The sequence below is a fragment of the Octopus sinensis genome, linkage group LG24, assembly GCF_006345805.1.
Source record: "Octopus sinensis linkage group LG24, ASM634580v1, whole genome shotgun sequence".
Classification (NCBI taxonomy): Eukaryota; Metazoa; Mollusca; class Cephalopoda; order Octopoda; family Octopodidae; genus Octopus; species Octopus sinensis.
In genome coordinates, this window is record NC_043020.1 from 10,318,156 (window position 1) to 10,333,384 (window position 15,229).

General features: G+C 40.0%; 1 protein-coding gene across 4 annotated transcripts in view; it reads left to right on the forward strand.

The window, feature by feature from the left end:
- Positions 1-1,005: 1,005 nt before the first annotated feature.
- LOC115223987 (tetratricopeptide repeat protein 38) overlaps positions 1,006-15,229 on the forward strand; it is a 59,894-nt gene continuing 45,670 nt past the window's right edge. Inside the window, exon 1 of one of the 4 annotated variants that reach the window (XM_029794761.2) lies at positions 1,006-1,030. The gene's annotated coding sequence lies outside the window, so the exon portion shown is untranslated. Of the gene's footprint in view, positions 1,031-2,962; positions 3,161-4,323; positions 4,348-15,229 lie in introns of those variants that run through there. The other 3 variants (XM_036512767.1, XM_029794764.2, XM_029794763.2) reach the window with 3 other exon arrangements.

Here is a 15,229-nt window from a genome sequence, read left to right on the forward strand (position 1 = left end):
CACATTCACACACACATACACAGTCACACATGCCCTCACTCACACACACACATACACACGCGCGCATATACACTCAAATATGCACGCACATACATATTGCTGTTGCAGATGTGCAAGATGAAAGAAAAACAGTGATCAAAGTTGTAAATGAATATTTATCTACCGTTACTTAATATAATGCCACACCTCAACGAGCAGGCGTGATATTATTGAAAGAGCATGCGAGGTTAAGAAAGTTAATTTCGGCCTGTATGTGTGTACACGTTCTCATTGTAGTAGTAATCCACAGATAGTGATAGAATGATGTCAGAGAAAAGAAATTGAGCTAGCGAAAGTGATAGAGTCGTGGGCAGTTGTGTCTCTTAGTTGGCTGGTTGTAACCTTCTTTGGATCTTTTCGGTTTGGACGGCAGTTTTTTAAAAATAATTTCCACGTAACTAAACACTTTTAAACTTCGTATACTGGTAGAATGTGTTTATAAAACATCTTTTTCTCTTGGCTTTATTGAGAAAATTCTATAGTTTGTAAGATATTTGTTGTTGTTTTTTTTCTTCAATTTCTACAATTTCAACCAATCGATGACGTCTATTGAGGTAAAAAAAAACATTCTGTGCCGTATGAATATGTCCCTCATTTAAGAAACAGATTGGGTTTATTTAATTTTCTGAAGAAAAAAAGATACCCTTCCCCCTAACCCTAACCCTAACTCTCACCCTAACCCTAAAACAGATTGGAATGCAATAGATCGATACTAGGGTCATAATTATGGGTGACAATTTCATATGACACCGCTAGAAAAAACTGCCGTTCAAACGGAAAAGATCCGACCACTCGCTTTCTAAAAACTGCCGCATTACTCCACCAGTAGTTGCAATTCTAGCATGCAATTCAACTTCCCGCCTTCCATCTTTCTACGAGATGATATTATAAACACCAAATTTAGCAGCAGCCACTGACGTCGTGTGTAACCTTCAGTAAGGTCACCGGTATGGACTTCCATTTTAGCCCCTTGTGGGTAGTAAAGAAATAGGTATGGACTTCCATTTTGTTTATCTATGATGTAAGTCTCTATCTCCGCCTCACTATTGTTAAATTCAGGAGTGGCTGTGTGGTAAGTAGCTTGTTTACCAACCACATGGGCAAGTGTCTTCTTCTTTAGCCTCGGGCCAACCAAAGCCTTGTGAGTGGATTTGGTAGACGGAAACTGAGAGAAGCCCGTCGTATATATGTATATGTGTGTGTGTGTGTATATATGTTTGAGTGTCTGTGTCTTTCCCCCTTGCATTGCTTGACAACCGATGCTGGTGTGTTTGTGTCTCCGTTATTTGGCGGTTCGGCAAAGGAGTCCGATAGAATAAGTACTGGGCTTACAAAAGAATAAGTTCCGGGGTCGAGTTGCTCGATTAAAGGCGGTGCTCCAGCATGGCCGCAGTCAAATGACTGAAACAAGTAAAAGATAAAAGATAAAGAGAAGATAGGCTGGGCGATCTTTCGTCTCTAGTAGACCTACCGTCGATTTCCGTAAAAATTTTTTTTTTTTTTTACATATGGCCTTGCGGGAACTTTTGAAGTAATATACATACATATACACATACACCGAGTAAAAAATTTCAGTTATCTCTTTCTTTCACACATTACTCTCTCTGTCTCTTCACACACACTAACAGAAGCACTTCACTTACACAACATACTGTCTGTCTCCCACACCCCATCAAACACACACACGCACACACACACACATGTACATCAATGCTTCCCATGCACGGTAACTTCAAAAGAATTTCCCTCGTCATACAATCGCTTTCTCTTAGTCTCTTTCGCTCTCATTACTTCAAAAGTTCCCGCAAGCCCATATGTAAAAAAAAAAATTTTTACGGAAATCGACGGAAAGGTCTACTAGAGAGGAAAGATTGCCGATAGGCTGTTATCACACACACACACAACAATAATAATCATACTTTCTGCTATAGGCACAAGGCCTGAAATTTGGGGGTGGGGATAGTCAATAACAGCGAGCCCAGTACTTAACTAGTACATATTCTACCGACCCCGAAAAGATGAAAGGCAAAGTCGACTGAGGCGGAATTTGAACTCAGAACATAAAGACGGACGAAATGCCACTGAGTATTTTGCCAAGCCTGCTAACGATTCTGCCAGTTCGCCGCCTTAATAATAATAATAATCCCATCTGCTATAGGCACAAGGCTTGAAATTTTGGGGGGAAGGCCAGTCGATTAAATCGACCTCAGTACGCAACTGGTACTTCATTTATCGACCCTCGAAAGGATGAAAGGCAAAAATCAACCTCAGCGGGATTTGAACTCAAAACGTAACGGCAGACGAAATACCTATTTCTTTACTACCCACAATGGGCTAAACACAGAGCGGACAAACAAGGATAGACAAACGGATTAAGTCGATTATATCGACCCCAATGCGTAACTGGTACTTAATTTATCGACCCCGAAGGGACGAAAGGCAAAGTCGACCTCGGCGGAATTCGAACTCAGAACGTAACGGTAGATGAAATGCCGCAAAGCATTTCGCCCGGCGTGCTAGCGATTCTGCCAGCACGCCACCACCACCACCACCACCTCATCATCATCATCATCATCATCATCATCATCATCATCATCATCATCATCATCATCATCATCATCATCATCATCATCATCATCATCATCATCATCATCATCAACAACAACAGCAACAACAACAATTAATTAATTCTTTTATTGGCCACAATGCCGGGCGAAATGCGTAGCCGTATTTCGTCTGCCGTTACGTTCTGAGTTCAAATCCCGCCCAGGTCGACTTTGCCTTTCATCCTTTCGGGGTCGATAAATTAAGAACCAGTTACACACTAGGGTCGGTGTTATCGACTTAATCCGTGTGTCTGTCTTTGTTTGTCCTCTCTGTGTTTAGCCCCTTGTGGGTAGTAAAGAAATAGATATTATATATGTTTTGTAGTTGAGGCAGGGGAAATCACTCTTAACTGATGAATGGGAAATAAAATAATGTATTGTTGAATGGAAGTAACTCACATCCTCAACGTAGTTACAGAATTTTGGGATTCCGATACAACACTCCACCTACAACAACATTGCATACAAAGATTTTACAAGGAATTAACTCGGAAGAAAGTAAAACTATTACACCGGTATTGCCTTGATTTATTTTATACACAGTTCCATAGATTGAAGTTTAGTTCTTAAATTAAATGGGTTTTTTTACACGATCAGATTCAAAATACTACAAAATGAATTAAATACGGAACTCAAGCACTAGATTCTGTATTATGCTTTTGGTTCTAATACCAGGAATTATAAGCATTTTTCTGGTTCACAGACAGAACCTTTAAGTAATCTGTAAGCGTGATTTCAGAACCACCGTTGTATTTATGGTATTCAGCCGTGTGGTGCAGAAGGCGTCACGGTGGAGAGATTTTGTTGTTTTGAAGTTTTTGTTCGCTTTTCCCATTTTTATTGTTTTGTTTTATATTCATTGATTTTCCTCTTTTTTTTCCTTTTGTTTTCACTAACAATTAAAACATTTTTGTCTGTAATTGTCATATCAGTACTGTTAGGGGTGGAATTCTGGTATACGTACCCGATATAACCGCTTATAACTTTTTTTTACTTTCTGAAATTTCAGAAAATTTTTGGGATCTTTTCGGTTTGAACGGCAGTTTTTTCTAGCGGTGTCATATGAAATTGTTATCCATAATTACGACCCTAGTATCGATCTATTGCATTTCAATCTGTTTTAGGGTTAGGGTTAGGGGTGGCGGAAGGGTATCTTTTTTTCTTCACAAATGTAAATAAACCCAATCTGTTTCTTAAACGAGGGACATATTCATACGGCACAGAATGTTTTTTTTACTTCAATAGACGTCATTGATTGGTTGAAATTGCAGAAATTGAAGAAAAAAACAACAAATATCTTACAAACTGTAGAATTTTCTAAATAAAGCCAAGAGAAAAAGATGTTTTATAAACACATTCTACCAGTAAACAAAGTTTAAAAGTGTTTAGTTACGTGGAAATTATTTTAAAAACTGCCGTTCAAACCGAAAAGATCCAATTTTTGCGAATTTAGGTTCTACATGCAGGAATTGAAAAAAAAAATGCAATTTTTTAAACTCCGACCCACCCAGAAATCTTAAAAGTTACACTCTTTTTCGATTTTGTTTTTTCAATTAGAATTTAAAATACAGAAAATCCGAATTTTTTGTTTAAATCCCAGCAACGAACCATCCTTAGGGGCATCTTCATGCCATTAAATGTTTTTTGGGAGGGAAATATATTGAAAAACATCAATACATATAGGCGTAGGAGTGGCTGTGTGGTAAGTAGCACACACACACACAAGCAGTTAGGCTATGCATACCTTTTGCTTTGGGTTGCCTGCTGAGCAGCTATGCTTACAGACACACATACACACACACACACTATATATATATAATACATTCAAAGCTTTCTTCCAAGGGATCTAATGCGCTTAGATTTCCTTGGTGGCTTCCCAGGTCGGAGCAATCTCAAGATTAATCAGCCGAAATTGCAAAGATGATCCGGTTCTTGACTGATGACTGAGGGCTTCGAATGTCCCGTCCTGTGGTTCTTGTGTCGTCTTCTAGGTGTTTCACGTTCTTGTCCCAGTTTGTATATATTTTTTACTTTTTACACACACATATATATATATATATATATAGATTAATCAGCCGAAATTGCTAGGATGATCCGGTTATTGACTGAAGATTGAAGGCTTCGAATGTCCCGTCCGTGTTTTTTGTATCGTCTTCTAAATGTTTTACGTTCTTGTCCCAGTTTGTATTTTTCTACATATAATATATATATATATATATAATATATATATATATATATATATATATATATATATATATATATATTGTATATAGAGGGCATTATTACACATAAATGCCGCACGCTAGGAGGGACTCTTAAAGTCAAAACTACCAAAATAAACATATCGTACCGAATGCAAGTCTCGAAGCAAGTCATTTAAAAACAGCTAAATTCTGTTTTTAAATGACTTGCATTCGGTACGATATGTTTATTTCGGTAGTTTTGACTTTAAGAGTCCCTCCTAGCGTGCGGCATTTATGTGTAATAATGCCCTCTATATAATATAAATAAATATATTCAAGTGGAAAAAATTTTTCCCGCTAACTACTTGATAATTTCTTATGAAGATTTTATCCTATTTTTAAATTATGTTTACCAACCACTGTGTGGCACCTTGGGCAAGTGTCTTCTACTATAGCCTCGGGCCAACCAAAGCCTTGTGAGTGGATTTGGTAGACGGAAACTGAAAGAAGCCCGTCATATATATGTATATATATATGTGCGTGTGTGTGTTTGTGTGTGCTTGTGTGTCTGTGTTTGTCCCCTAGCATTGCCTGACAACCGATGCTGGAGTGTTTACGTCCCCGTCACTTAATGGTTCGGCAAAAGAGACCGATAGAATAAGTACTGGGCTTACAAAGAATAAGTCCCGGGGTCGATTTGCTCGACAAAAGGCGGTGCTCCAGCATGGCCGCAGTCAAATGACTGAAACAAGTAAAAGAGTAAAAGAGTATGTGTGTTTGTGTGCGTATGTGCTCACTATTACAACTTGGCTCTGTCTAAAGCAGGTTACAAAGAGCTTACAGACATATCAAAAATTTACATAATCAACATTGTTGTCTGGTTATGTTATATATCTGTCTGTATGAGGATGATGACTTTGCAAATCTAGAATCATGTCTCGTGTGAGTAGGGTCATTAACCTAGCATTTAGTGTATGATTGTGGAGGTGCAATGGCCCAGTGGTTAGGGCAGCGGACTCGCGGTCATAGGATAGCGGTTTCGATTCCCAGACCGGGCGTTGTGAGTATTTATTGAGCGAAAACACCTAAAAGCTCCACGACGCTCTGGCAGGGGATGGTGGTGATCCCTGCTATACTCTTTTACCACAACTTTCTCTCACTCTTACTTCCTGTTTCTGTTGTACCTGTATTTCAAGGGGCCGGCCTTGTCACTCTCTGTGTCACGCTGAATATCCCCGAGAACTACGTTAAGGGTGCACGTGTCTGTGGAGTGCTCAGCCACTTACACGTTAATTTCACGAGCAGGCTGTTCCGTTGATTCGGATCAACCAGAACCCTCGTCGTCGTAACCGACGGAGTGCTTCCATCCCAGTGTATGATAGCTTTCATCCTTTAGACATTTAACTTACTGTGGCTTCATATTAAGATTAGTTTGCACAGGACTTTCTATAATAGGCACGGGAGTGGCTGTGTGGTAAGTAGCTTGCTTTCAAACCACATGGTTCTGGGTTCAGTCCCACTGTGTGGCACCTTGGGCAAGTGTCTTCTACTATAGCCTCAGGCTGACCAAAGCCTTGTGAATGGATTTGGCAGATGGAATCTGAAAGAAGCCCGTCCTATATATGTATATATATATGTGTGTATGTTTGTGTGTTGTGAAATGGCCTTAACCTAAATTGTTATCACATCTGGCAAGACTGATAACAAAAATATATAAAAACAACAAAAATTTGCTTAAAAGTTTTAAGATAACTGATTTTAAAAAATTGAGGTTTATATTAACACTAGCATTAAAGACCCGTCGTTGCCGGGTCATAGTGCTAGTGCATGTATATATGTGTATATATATGTGTACATATTACATGTACATCTATATATATACATCTACACATAAAATACAAAATATAAAGTTATATCTTGATATCGCTAGTGATAACAATACTCAAAATATATAACAGACTGGAATTGTTAGCCCATCTCTTGTAATTTCGATCAATTGTATCTTGTCCTCCCTCTTGTATAGAAGTGTGGCTACAATCCAGCCTACCTCTACTTCTGGGGGTGGGGGTGGCATTTTTAATTTTCTTCCGGGACATCCTACATCCCAGATATAAAGGTAAAAATAAAATATTTCCACTTGGCAAGTTTGAGTCGAGTACTCCCTTGCACGCTCCGTTGACTCGAACCTTGCTTCTATTGTGGCGAATTTACCACCTCTGATTAGATACCTTTCATAGTCGCACCAAGACACTTTTCAAAGGTGCTTTCCTTCATGTTATTTCTTTATTACCCACCAGGGGCTACGAAGAATGGCGGACATAACAAAACATGGGGGACATAGAACAATATGATTAAATTTATGAGCAAATGAAAATGAAAAAATGATAATATGAAAGCGATGCTAACGGCCCCCTCCGCCAGCATCACTTACCTGTCCTTTTGTTTTCACTGTCACCTGAATGTTCATTCCCAATATTAAGACCATCCATATCCATTCTTACTCCGAAACTGTCCTCCATATATTCCACGAATTCATCGCTCATTCTTGTATCTTTCACCTCCCAGTTCTCCCTTTCACACCTCAACACAAACTCATCTATATTCTTCTTTTCCAGCACTGCATATCTGGTCCCATCCATTTCATACCATTCATACTCCTCCATTACCCTTTCAACCTCTTTCTGTTCAGTCACAATATAAATGTTCGGCCTGGGTTCATTTTCAAACTCTTGTCTGTCTGTATTGTTATTTTTTTTTTGTTTTCTTGTTGGAGGGGAGCGGGTGGGTTCACTGTCTGCAGGGGAAGGGTGGGATTCAGAGGGTGCGGGTGGTGTTGGGGTGGGTTGGGGCTTCGCACAGTTTTTCTTTTTTTCCTTTTCTCTTTTTTCTTCCTTCTTCCACTCTTGTTGCATCTCCTCTTCTTCTGTCGTTTCTTTTTCCCTTTGGTTCTCTTTGGTTTCTTCCTCTTTTGGGGCTTCCGCGACGATTTCCTTTTCTTTTTCCTTTAGTGGGGGAGGGCAGTAGGCTCTTATGTGACCCCTCAGGCCACACTTGTAGCACCTGGGCGCCCTACCCTCCACCCACACTCTCATAATAATATTTCCAGTTTTTATACTGTCCGTAAGCTTTTCTATAACTTCCGCCTCCGTCTGTATGTTCATTACTAGTGTGGCACCTCTCACGCCTTCATATTTCATAATGGCGTGGAGGATGTCCACTTTATCTTCATTTCCTTTGATAACCGCAGCCGTTATTAATTCGCCCTCTAGGTGTGGAGGTATTCCTTCCACCCTAATTCTGGTGGTCCTTCTATTCAAATACGAGGGGAACAAGTAAAACTTTTCTGTACTCACCACCTTGGCTGCTATATTCCTGGCTGCTTTCTCACTTTTAAATTGTACCGTTATGGTTCCATATTCTAATCCTTTTGTCATGTACACAATTTCTTCTCCTGTCCGTTTGAAAGCCTCTTCAATTGCTTCCATGTTAATCACTTCCATTTTTCTACCTCCATTCATAAATACTTTATATTAATGGTTCTACGATGGAACCAGTCTCCGCGCCCTGCTAGAGGCAACAGCTCAACCTCTCCGTTCTCCTCCTCCTTCATGAACTCCTGGAAGTCCGTCAACTTAGCCAGGTCTATCTCTTTTTCTGTTGACTTCTTCGTTATACCTGCATAGGTGCTTTCCATTTTTTTCACCGCCAACTCCTCCTCAGATGTCGACGAATTTTCAGAGAAATTTCTCCCTTCCATCTCATCCATTTGGTAGAGGCGGCTCATAGTCGCCTCAGACCGAAAAACAGCCTCCCGAACAGAAAACGTGCGACGCACAGAACCAGTGCGACGCGAAACCGCACCAACCGACGTTCCAATTCCGCAACCACAATTCACTTTTTGTTCTTTTTTCTTTTTTAACCGAATTTTACAGAGTGCAAAAAAACGCGACCTTTTTTCTCTACATTGTATACTTTATAGACAATAGTCTTTTCTTTAATTTAATTTTTTATTATCCATCTGGACTATTCCATTTCTACACGCTAATTTTATTTTTAATTTATTCCCATTCATGTGAAACCACTTATTCAAGTTCAAGTCATTGATGCAATTTTATACCAATTGATAGTTTTACTTTTGTTATGTTACGATTATATTATACTTTAGTTTGATTTTAATTATTACTTACTACATATAATTCAATTGTTATTATTATTTTTATTGTTAAAGTGAAAGTATCTGACATAAAATAGAGAAATGTTTTTGTTTCACTTTTAACACGTAATACTGAAATAGTGGAGAAGATATGATATTGCTATGGGCTCGCTCTAGGCAAGAAGTTGAACATTTTTTTTTAGCTGATGACACTCCCCGGACCCTAAGTAAGGCAAGTGTAAAATTTAATGAAATTGGTTGTGTAGTTCTCAAGTTTTAGGGAAACACACAGACAGACAGACAGACACACATTCTCAGTTTTATATATGTAAAGATTGCTAAAAGTGCTCAGAACAGACAAGTAATTTATTTGGTGAAAAAGCAGTCCTTTTTAGGAGAATGTTGCTTACTTTGTTAAGGGAGGGGTCTAGAAAATGGGACATGAAAGTCATCTGTTCATTTAATGTGGGTTGGCAGCCTGTGGTTGATAGCAATTCATTATAGCAGGACAAATAATTGATTCTGTTGTGTCTGGGGAGAGTCATTCTCTTTTAGTGCCTTATTATTTAACACACTCACCAGTAAAATTTCCACTTATTTCTTATTTTTATTTTCTAAAATTTTCGTTGCGTCTTGCAACCTTTTCAATAGTCTTGACTCTTGAAATTTACCAGTAAGTATGTTAAATAATAATAGTGGAGGCACAATGGCCCAGTGGTTAGGGCAGCGGACTCACAGTCGTAGGATCGCGGTTTCGATTCCCAGGCCAGGCGTTGTGAGTGTTTATTGAGCGAAAACGCCTAGTGCCTTATTATTTAACACACTCACCGGTAAAATTTCCACTTATTTCTTATTTTTATTTTCTAAAATTTTTGTTGCGTCTTGCAACCTTTTCAATAGTCTTGACTCTTGAAATTTACCAGTAAGTATGTTAAATAATAATAGTGGAGGCGCAATGGCCCAGTGGTTAGGGCAGCGGACTCGCGGTCGTAGGGTCGCGGTTTCGATTCCCAGGCCAGGCGTTGTGAGTGTTTATTGAGCGAAAACACCTAAAGAGCTCCATGAGGCTCCGGCAGGGGATGGTGATCCCTGCTGTACTCTTTCACCACTCTTTCGTCTATTGGTCTGCTCGCTTAGGCAGCGGGGTGACGTCATTCGAAGGCTAAAACAATGCCAACGCATTGTGACCAGCGACGTGTAACAACATCTGATGGTCTGGTCGGTCATGTCACGTGATGTTAAATACTAAGGCACTAAAAGAGAATGACTCTCCCCAGACATAACAGAATATGCTTCAACATGCAAACTCATATAAAAAATCTTGCAAACCAAATCCCAAAACGAAAAATAATTGATTATTTTATGTTAAAAAATCCAAAGTAAATAAATGAGAGTATCAGAAAACTAACATCTTACAACAATTATATGTGTTTGCCTCAATTTTGGACAGTGATTATGAAGTAATAATCAGGCGCAGGAGTGGCTGTGTGGTAAGTAGCTTGTTTACCAACCACATGGTTCCGGGTTCAGTCCCACTGCGTGGCACCTTGGGCAAGTGTCTTCTACTATAGCCTCGGGCTGACCAAAGCCTTGTGAGTGGATTTGGTAGACGGAAACTGAAAGAAGCTCGTCATATATATGTATATATATATATGCGTGTGTGTGTTTGTGCGTTTGTATTTGTCCCCCTAGCATTGCTTGACAACTGATGCTGGTGTGTTTACGTCCCCGTAACTTAGCGGATCGGCAAAAGAGACTGATAGAATAAGTACTGGGCTTACAAAAGAATAAGTCCTGGGGTCGAGTTGCTCGATTAAAGGCGGTGCTCCAGCATGGCCGCAGTCAAATGACTGAAACAAGTAAAAGAGTAAAAGAGTATTTCCCAAGATTTGAAACAATTTCTTCTACTCCAGTAAGTGATAAATTTCTTATTTTAGGGAATTTTCATGCTTGAGTTGAGAAAGATAATATGGTCTGGGAACCCCTTTATATTCATGCTGAATGCAATATGAACAGCAATGGTCTCCTTCTCCTTCAGTTCAGCTCTGAATTTAATCTAGTCATAGGTAATAGGCTCCATCAACAAAATGACATTCAAAAAGTGACATGGATTCACCTTAGGTCAAAGCATAGACATGTGTTGGACCCTGTAGTCCCCTATATGTGTACTTTTGTAGATATGTGCCTGGTACATGTTAAATGAGGTGCAGAGTGTGGTACTGATCATGAAATTTCTCGACCCAGCAGGACAAGTGAGTCCATAACCCGTGGCCTCTACCTGGGATGTAGCCAGCCCACTTATGCATACCTTTCCTTCTTGTGACACAAACCCTACTTGTGTAGACCTGTTGAGGCAAGTGAAAACGAAAATCAAAATCGAAATCGACCAACATCAATGGAAATTGTAGCTGTGATACCAGTGCTGATGGCACGTAAGAGAACCATCCGAACGTGGCCGTTGCCAGTGCCGCCCCGCCTGGCCTCCATGTCGGTGGCACGTAAAATGCACCATCCGATTGTGGCCGTTGCCAGCCTCGTCTGGCCCCGTGCCGGTGGCACGTAAAAAGCACCCGCTACACTCATGGAGTTGTTGGTGTTAGGAAGGGCATCCAGCTGTAGAAACAATGCCAGATCAGACTGGAGCCTGGTGCAGCCTTCTGGCTTCCCAGACCCCAGTTGAACTGTCCAACCCATGCTAATATGGAAAACGGACGTTAAACGATGATGATGATGATGATAATGATGGTGATCATGACGATGATGATGACGACGACGATGAAAAAGACAAGAAGGAATGAAAGGAAAATACTCAAACAAATTGGCATCAAAAACCTAATGGAATGCTAATTATTAAGTGTTATTACCACAAGGATATGCTGGGGCTAATTTTGATGGTACTTGAAATAATTTTAAAGGAAAAGTATATGGTATTGGTGGAAAAATAAGGCAGCGAGCTGGCAGAACCGTTAGCACGCCGGGCGAAATGTCTAGCCATATTTCGTCTGCTGTTATGTTCTGAGTTCAAATTCCGCCGAGGTCGACTTTGCCTTTCATCCTTTCGGGGTCGATAAATTAAGTACCAGTTACGCACTGGGGTCGAAATATAATCGACTTAATCCGTTTGTCTGTCTTTGTTTGTCCTCTCTGTGTTGAGCCCCTTGTGGGTAGTAAAGAAATAGGTATTGGTGCAAAAATTCCTTGTTTAACCAAAAATGTGCATAGACACTAGTTTGATGACAATAATAAGAATGAAAAAGTTCTTGAGCAAAGGTGTTCTCCTCACTTAAAAGCTATGAACAATTGTGAGGCTGAACATAATTCTGTTGTAACCTTTCTTGAAAACAACTGTCTCTACAAATATGCTTGTTGACAAGTGCAAAACAATTGATGGTCAAATATTTTCAAAGAAATGCAAAACACATATCATCATCATCATCATTATCGTTTAGCATCTGCTTTCCATGCTAGCATGGGTTGGACGATTTTGGCTGAGGGCTGGCAAACCAGATCGCTGCACCAGGCTCCAGTCTTGATTTGGCAGAGTTTCTACAGCTGGATGCCCTTCCTAACGCCAACCACTCCAAGAGTGTAGTGGGTGCTTTTTACGTGCCACCAGCACAGGGGCCAGTCAGGCGGTACTGGCAACGACCTCACTCAAATCCTTTTACACATGTCACAAGCACAGGTGCCAGTAAGGCAACTTTGGTAACGATCACACTCGAATGGTGCCCTTTTACGTGCCACTGGCACGGAAGCTGGTTGGCTGCTCTGGCAACGATCACTCTCGGATGGTGCTCTTGGCACCCTACTAGCACGGGCACAAGTGCCAATAAGGCGACACTGGTAATGATCACGCTCGAATGGTGCCCTTTTATGTGCCACTGGCACGGAAGCCAGTTGGCTGCTCTGTCAATGATCACATTCAGATGGTGCTCTTTGCACCCTGATAACACGGGCACAAGTGCCAGTAAGGCGACACTGGTAACGATCACGCTCGAATGGTGCCCTTTAAGTGCCACTGGCACGGAAGCCGGTTAGCTGCTCTGTCAATGATCACGTTCGGATGGTGCTCTTTGCACCCTGCTAGCACAGACACCAGTCATCGAGTTTAATTTTGATTTTGATTGATTTCACTGAGTGAAAGTATGCAAAGCAACTGTATAGCTCACTGAAGCAAGTATTCCATCCTCAAAGGACATCATTGAGTGTCATACGATGTTGCAACAAAATTCTGGTTTCCAAATTGTAGTGGCATTTTTCAACAGAATAAAAAACCAGTTCATGTTAGCAAGCAACCAATGGATTCCTTTCATTCAACATGGTGTAACACTGCTTGATTGGCCCCTGTATTCACCAAATTTAAATACAATTAAAACCCTCCAGAGTGTATGCAAAAGCACATAAAGTTACTACAACCTTGAACGAAATGCGAAATTGTTCAAGCGTTTACTCCAGTGAAACACAGGAATGATGAAATTAAAGAAATGTGCCAAAAATTCTGCGGGAATCAATGTCCAGAAGAGTAACTGCTGTTGTTCATTCTATCCTTCAAAACTTCCATGCTTCCTGAGATTCGCCAACACTACACCTGATTTTCTCCCCTCCATACACACACAAGCATGTATCTGACTCATACACTGTTCACTTTCCAGACATTTGTACATTACTGCATGTACTTTATATGCACTTTCTGACAAGTTGTGGTGCACCTGAGCACTGTATACAATAATTTCATTATTATTATTATTATTTAAAAACTCCACCCGTCTAACACCCGTGGACATATTTACAAAGTCAGAAAACAGCACAGCTCCCATGACTTTCGGAAACATTTTTTCACGCTAAGAGTTGCTGAAGCATGGAACAAACTGCCGGCATCAGTTGTTAGTTGTCGGAGCACTGCATCCTTCAAAACTTCCATGCTTTCTGAGATTCGCCAACACTACACCTGATTTTTTCCCCTCCATACACACACAAGCATGTATCTGACTCATACACTGTTCACTTTCCAGACATTTGTACACTACTGCATGCACTTTCTGACAAGTTGTGGTGCACCTGAGCACTGTATACAATAATTTCATTATATATTATTATTATTCATTATTATTATTATTAAAAGAGGAGCAATAAAATATTGATTATAACTTGTATTATTTTTCTCTACCTAATTTCATGTGTCACTTTGAAAGATAAACTTGTGTACATGCACACTCACACACACACAAATGCACATGCACACATTCACAGACAACTGTGCATATGTACACACACACAAATGTAAAAAGAAAGATATATGTATACATATATGAAGATAAGATATATAAACGTTTATGTATGTATATATATATGTATATAAGAATTGTTTGCGTAATAAGATAAAAAAAACCAAGTCTGTGTAGATATTAGACTACTTATAGATAAATTTTATTGATTTTAGACGTTCTATATATAAATGCTCTAATATCTACACACAGTTTTTTATCTTATTACGCAAAAAATTCTTATATACACACACTGACATAGAACCAACATTGAATCCTTTATTTGCAATATTACCAAATCTGGAACTTAACTATGGTATGTCTATAGCACTTATTCAGCATTACCTGACACCTTTGGGTCTGAATGACACCATTATCTCTTTTATATATATCATCATCATCATCATCATCATCGTTTAACGTCCGTTATCCATGCTAGCATGGGTTGGACGGTCGACCGGGGATCTGGGAAGCCAGAAGGCTGCACCAGGCTTCTACAGCTGTTTCTACAGCTGGATGCCTTTCCTAATGCCAACCACTCCGTGAGTGTAGTGGGTGCTTTTTATGTGCCACCTGCACTGGTGCCAGGCGAGGCTGGCATCGGCCACGGTCGGATTGGTGCATTTTACGTGCCACCTGCACGGAAGCCAGTCAAGGCGGCACTGGCTTTGGCCACGATTCGGATGGTGCTTTTTACGTGCCACCGACACGGAAGCCAGTCGAGGCGGCTCTGGCATCGGCCACGATTCGGATAGTGCTTTTTACGTATCTCCAGTCCAGGGGTCCTGGCATCTGCCGGGTGCCAGTCATAGGATTGGTTCAATTTCGATTCCGATTTCGATATATATATATATATGTGTGTGTATATATGTATATATATACATATATATATATATATATATATATATATATATATAATATATATATGTATGTATATATACACACTGTATATATATATGACGTTATATACCCTATCTTTATATA